This window comes from Perognathus longimembris, chromosome 24, assembly GCF_023159225.1.
Source record: "Perognathus longimembris pacificus isolate PPM17 chromosome 24, ASM2315922v1, whole genome shotgun sequence".
NCBI classification, from domain to species: domain Eukaryota; kingdom Metazoa; phylum Chordata; class Mammalia; order Rodentia; family Heteromyidae; genus Perognathus; species Perognathus longimembris.
Genome location: NC_063184.1, coordinates 6,910,064 through 6,916,472, shown reverse-complemented (window position 1 = coordinate 6,916,472; position 6,409 = coordinate 6,910,064).

Genomic DNA, 6,409 nt, shown 5'->3' with positions numbered 1-6,409 from the left:
GCAGACAGGTGAACCTGTAATAGGTAAAGGATTGCTAAGATGAGGATAAAATAATAGCAAGTATTTTAGTAGATAGATAGATAGTGCTATTGATATCAAACACAGAAGTCATCCAAAGTAACAATCCAAGTAAACATCCAAGTAAACAATCTTGTATTATGTAAATGAAATAAAATCCAGGATTTCTTTTCCTGGATACATATCATATCCACATAGGAAAGTGGTCAGGAGGGGGAGAAAATGAGAGGACAGATAGATGACTATAAATAGGTCGCATGCTTCATTAGGAAATCCTGGGTGCTCTCCTGTTAGCATTAGCATGGCTTTCTCAAATGGGATGTGCTTACACTGTGGACCTTACTTCAATCCAACAGGTAAGATTGTGTAGTTACTCTCTGACCTGGATTTATATTATCAGGAATGATGCTGTGTTTGGTTTTTGTGCCAGTCCTGAGGCTAGAACTCAGGGCCTAGGCTCTGTCCCTGAGAATTTTTTTTTCCCCTCAAGGCTAGCACTTTATTACCACTTGGACCACAGCTCCACTTCTGGCTTTTTTTTTCCAGAGCTGAGGACCGAACTCGGGGCCTTGTGCTTGCCAGGCAGGCTTATATATATTTTTTTAATGTGCTTAATTGGAGATAGTTTCATGGACTCTCCTGCCCAGGCTAACTTCCACGATCCTCAGATGTCAGCCTCCTGAGTAGTTAGGATTACAGGTGTGAACCACTGGTGCCCCTCTGTTTTATTTTGATTTGTTTTAATTTCACATAGGTGGTAGTTAAACATGATAGTTCTGGATGTTTCATGCAGCTACGAACATCATCTCTGAACTCTTTCCAATTGACTGGAGTATTATAAGATATTGGGAAAAAAAATCACAAGTGCCATAGAAGTTAAAAGTTGATCAATAACCCAGAGCAGATTCTCAGTGTAGTGAAGATAATAGCTTTACAGCTGCAGTTTTCTCTAAAGTCAGTTCTAGACTAGAGAAATCTGCTTTAGATTTCTCACTTTAAAAATGATTCAAGTATCCAGGTACCAGTGGCTCATTCCTATAATCCTAGGTAAGCAGGAGGCAGAGATCTGAGGATCTGAGGATCGCAGTGTGAAGCTAGGCAACGAAGAAAAGTTCATGAGACTCTTATCTCCAATTAATCACAGAAAAATCCTGGAGCAGAGCTGTGTTTCTAGAGGTAGAGCACAAGCCTTGAGCAAAAGAAGCTCAGGGACATTACCCATTCCCTGCTTTCAAGCCTCAGGACCAGGGGTAGGGATAGGGGTGAGAAGATTAACTGAAAAGACTAAATAAATACAAATAGAAATGGTTCAACTAGGCCAGGAACCAGTGGCTCACACTTGTAGTCCTAGCTGCTCAGGAGGCTGAGATCTGATTTGTGGATTTGATTGTGGTTTGAAGCCAGTTTAGGCATGAAAGTCCGTGAGACTCTTCTCTCCCATTAACCAGCACAAAGTGGGAAGTGGAGCTATGGCTTAAGTGGTAGAGTGCTATCCATGAATGAAAGAGCTAAAGGAGGATGTAAGACTCTGAATTTGAGCCCTAATACAAGAACACATGTACACAGACAGACAGACAGACAGACAGACAGACACACACACATACACAACTTCAATATTTTTGTTTCTCTAATAGACCAAAAGAAAGATAAATAAAGGCAAGAAAGAATGGAGAAAGTATTAGGAAATACCTCTTTAAGCCTAATACTAACCAGCATGCCCCTCTGTGGTCAGTTCATTTTTCCATTACTCATCTTTCTGTTTGCAGACAACCATCTTGAAGGTGAAATGATCACTGTCGGTACTTCAGAATTCTGTCAACTGGAACCCCAGCTGGCTATGTTTGCTCCTCTGAGCCTCTGCGTCCTATCATTTACTCTCTCCCCACAATTCCATATGAGAAAACATGACCCCCTCATTATTCAATCTGGACTTGAATGCCATGAAACCCTAGGCAAACTGTCTTGAAGACATTTGTCATAAGTTTGGCAAAGCTAGTTGAAGAGCCCCATGATACTAGATCTGGAGTTTGAGGATTCATGGGTGTGGAGCTCCCACCTGGGTGTGATCATGTTTTACCGTCTTTTGTCTGTCTGGCAACAGATGTTATTCCTGCTACTTTCCCATAGCTTTCCCCCACTGCTGGTGGAGTGGGAAATGAAATATGCTGTTCTAACTTCCCTTGGGCTTTAAGTAAAGTTAAACTATGACGAGGCAAATAGCAATGGGAAACAATGAGAAACAAATGGCAAATTCTCTCCAATCCAGTCCTTTCTTTAAGGTCAGCTACAGCACACACTGCAGTGTGGCTAAGAATAATAAAAAATTTGTGACTTGGTAGCTATCTTTCCCTTTGCTGTCTATACCCCAAGGGCGGTACCTCTGGGGGAGGGGTGGCTCTGGTTGCTAATCTTATTTAGGAGGTAGAAGAACAGATATTAACATGAACTGATTCACTTAACTTTGAGTGCCAAAGTGTTTACAGATAGAGAACAAAGCCTAACAAGTTAGCAGCTGAGACCACCATAACGTCTTTGTATGTATATGTACCATTCTTCCAAGCTGTTCTCTCAGAATTATCCTGTTCTAGTACCGAGTTCAGGGTGTGTGTGTGTGTGTGTGTGTGTGTGTGTGTGTGTGTGTCAGAGAGAGAGAGAGAGAGAGAGAGGTTGCTATTGGGCTTGAACTCAGGGTCTTGGGTGCAATTCCTTAGCTTAATCACTTACTGTTTCCACTCTACCACTTGAGCCACAACTCTACTTTTGGATTTGGGGTACTAAATTGGAGATGAGAGTTTCATAGACTTTCCTGTCTGGCTTCCCTGGCTCTGAATTGTGACCCTCAGGTATCAGCCTTAGTAGATAGGATCATAGGCTTGAGCCTGGCACCATGTGGAGTTTTGAGGGAACAATGAAGTATCTTGATTTTCAAGTAGCACAAGAAACCAGTCATGGCACTATAAAGAATTGAAATGGGACATTTTCTCTTTATTTCTTTATCTTTGACATCTTTTTTAAAAAAAATCAATGAACTAAACAAGGTTTCAGTAGATAATTGGTCCATAGGGAGGAAATGAAGTTTGGCAAGTCAAAAAAGCCAGGAGGCAATTAAAGTTCACTAGTACTGATTGAATTCTCTATTATAAATCAGGCTGTGCTAAGCTTTGGCAATGACGAAATGAATAAGACATCATATGGTGATGATCCTCAGAGACTTGACACTTTAGTGAAAGAGATTAAAAAAATCAACTCATCATGTACCCAGGAGGGGAATGTTTTAAGTGCTTTATAGGAAAGAAATGGGTGTTGAAATAGGGCAGGAGGTGGAGAGAAGCTGCAAGGGGAACTGACCAGAGTCCACATTCCCTAGGACACAGAGTGTCACAACTGGGGCATTGTGGTGCATGCCTGTAATCCTTACTACTCAGAAGGCAGAGGCTGCATCACTAGTCCAAGGTAAGACCAGGCACTATGAGTGAGACTTTATTTAGGGCACAAAATATTCAAGTGGTAGAGCATTTACTTAACATGTGAGAGGCCCAGGGTTTAATCCTAGTACTGCAAAGAAAGAAAGAAGGAAGGAAGGAAGGAAGGAAGGAAGGAAGGAAGGAAGGAAGGAAGGAAGGAAGGACGAACCCCAGAGATGACTAAGTCAGGAAAGAATTTGCACACTAGATCTAAATTTGACATAAACATGGTCACCACAGAGCTTCAGTGAGCAGGTCCTTTGACTTTGGACTCTTAGTTTTAAATTTGCAAAATCCAAATAATGCCTATGTAGAAAGCTGTGGCAACATACCCACAACATTGTTGGCCTTAGAGAAAGTGTTTTCCCTTTTCTGCCAATATTTTTGTAGCTTCAGACATGGTCTCTACCAACGCATCGACAGTAAGAGCAGCAACAGAACATTAACAGATGTCACCGCTCGGTATGGTTTCCTTCATGGCCAGTCACCTCCACTCAGAGCCTGCAAACACCCAGGTGCTTCTGGGAGATTACCCGGTGCTCACTTGTGTCTGCTGCACTGTTGCTGAGCCTGAGGGGCTGCTGACACTCGAAAGCTAGGGGTAACCTGTTGGCTTGAGGCGCAAATCATCTGGAGACTCTTGGCTATTACCTTGGATCTATCTTCCCATTTGGTCTCCCTAATAAGGCTGATTTGGATTTTCTCAGTGTGGTGCCATGTTTTCCCCAGTGCTAGGTGGATGTTAAAGGACCCAGCATGAGGAGTGACAGATGGAGTCATAGGCTTACCCAGAACAAAGGAAAGGGAAAATAAACCTAATGTGACCCAACAATCCCCAGGGGTTCTCCCTGACCTGGAAGTTTTCCTGAGCAAGGCACAGGCCTCACAGTGCTAAAACTAGAATCATTTCGACTAACCAAGATGAGCCCATGACTAAACTAAACTCCATGTTCTGGGACAATGTCAATAATTTATTTTGTGTCAGTACTGGAGCTTGAACTCAGGGCCTTATGCTCTCTCTCCCTTGGCTTTTTTTTTTTTTCTCAAGGCTGGGGCTCTTCCACTTGAACCACTGCTGTACTTCTGGTTTAGGCTACTTAATTGAGTTCAGTTTCTTGGATTTGTCTGACTAGGGGGTTAGCTTTGAACCATGAGCCTCAGATCTCAGCTTCCTGAGTGGCTAGGATTACAGGTTTGGGCCACCACTGGCCAGCTTCAGCCACTTTACATAGAGCACATGTTAGGTAGGAGATGGGCTTTGGATACAAAGGAAATGCATCCCACCATGGTGTTTAGCTAGAGAAGTGTACAAAGCTGGGGACCATTTGTGTTGTAAGGCAACAAGCAATCTCCAGGGATGTAAATTACATGAGGATATGAATTCCTTCCTTCCTTCCCTCCTTCCCCCTTCTCCTTCTTCCTTCTTTCCTTCCCTCCTTTCTTCTTTCCTTCCCTCCCTCCCCCTCTCCTTCCTCTCTTCCTTCCCTCCTTTCCTTCCTTCTCTTTCTTCCTTTTTCACCCTTCCCTTCCCTTACCCTTCCTTCCTTCCTTCCTTCCTTCCTTCCTTCCTTCCTTCCTTCCTTCCTTCTTTCTTTCTTACTCTTTTTTCTTCCTTCCTTTTCTTTCTCCTTCTTTCCTTCCTTCCTTCCTTCCTTCCTTCCTTCCTTCCTTCCTTCCTTCCTTCCTTCCTTCCTTCCTTCCTTCCTCCCTCCCTCCTTCCTTCCCCCCTCCCTCCTTCCCTCCCTTCTTTCTTTCTTTCGTCTGAGACCGACCAGGACTCAAACTCAATATCTGATGTGTTCACTCATTGCTTGGTGCTCTGCCATCTGAGCCATACCTCCAACCTCTCTCTTTCATTTTTATTTCTTTTCATTGTTGAATCTCATGCATAGACCAGTGACTGGCACATAGTTATTGTTAATAAATATTTTTAGAATTACAGAATAAATAAACAGAAAATATGACAACATTCGGGTACATAAAATTCTAGCCTATAACTTCCCTAATATTCTTTACCACAGGCTAGCAAATTGTAAAGAAGTTCTTTAAAGTTCTTGTTTAAAATGAAATGGCAGCCTCCCAAGGCAACAGAAAAAGGAAAATTAATCAATGTGAATAAACTTTGGGAGAATGTCACTTGGTCTCATGAGAGAATTATCTGAATTCCCTCCCTTGGGTGCATTTCAAAGGCGGGATGTGAGTTGTCTGTCCTTCAGGGACTAGATGAAGAGTTCACGGAAGTGCTCACATCTTTCCAGAATCTAGGGTTTTCCTGTCTCAATAGTCTTTCGGTTAAAAACTGTATACTTTCTCTCAATTAGAAGAGATCAGAGGAAAATTGTTGGATCTTTCCAAGTAAGAGGAAGAGAGAGAATAGAACTCTGTAGTTAGAATTTAAGCATTTAGGGAGGAATACCAGTTAGGAAATGTTAAGGATGTTTAGACTCTAGATTTCTTTGAGGATACAGCATGAACACTAACAAAATAAAGTACTCATAATCACACACACAGAAGCAAAATTCTGATAGTGTTTCTATATTCACAACTTATTTTTGTATTCTGTTTTTTCTATGTGTAAAGATCCTTTTCAAAACTTTTAAAATTTTGAATAATGGAACAAAGAGGCCAAATTCAACAGGTCAGTTTATAAGTACAATGCTCTCGATGCATTGTCATGTCTTGCACCATTCTCCCCCCAGCTATCCCAGACTCACCATCTTCTCATTTTCCCTCTTCAGAGATGTATACTGAGTAGTATGACTGCATTCATCCACCCTTCCTCAGTTCATTCATTTTTAATCCCTTCCTTCTCAAACAACAAGATTTATATTAAAGAATAAGTTTAGTGGGGCCTCAGTTGCTCATGCTGTAACCCTAGCTACTCAGGAGGCTGAGGTCTGAGGACCATGGTTCAAAGCTAGCCTAGG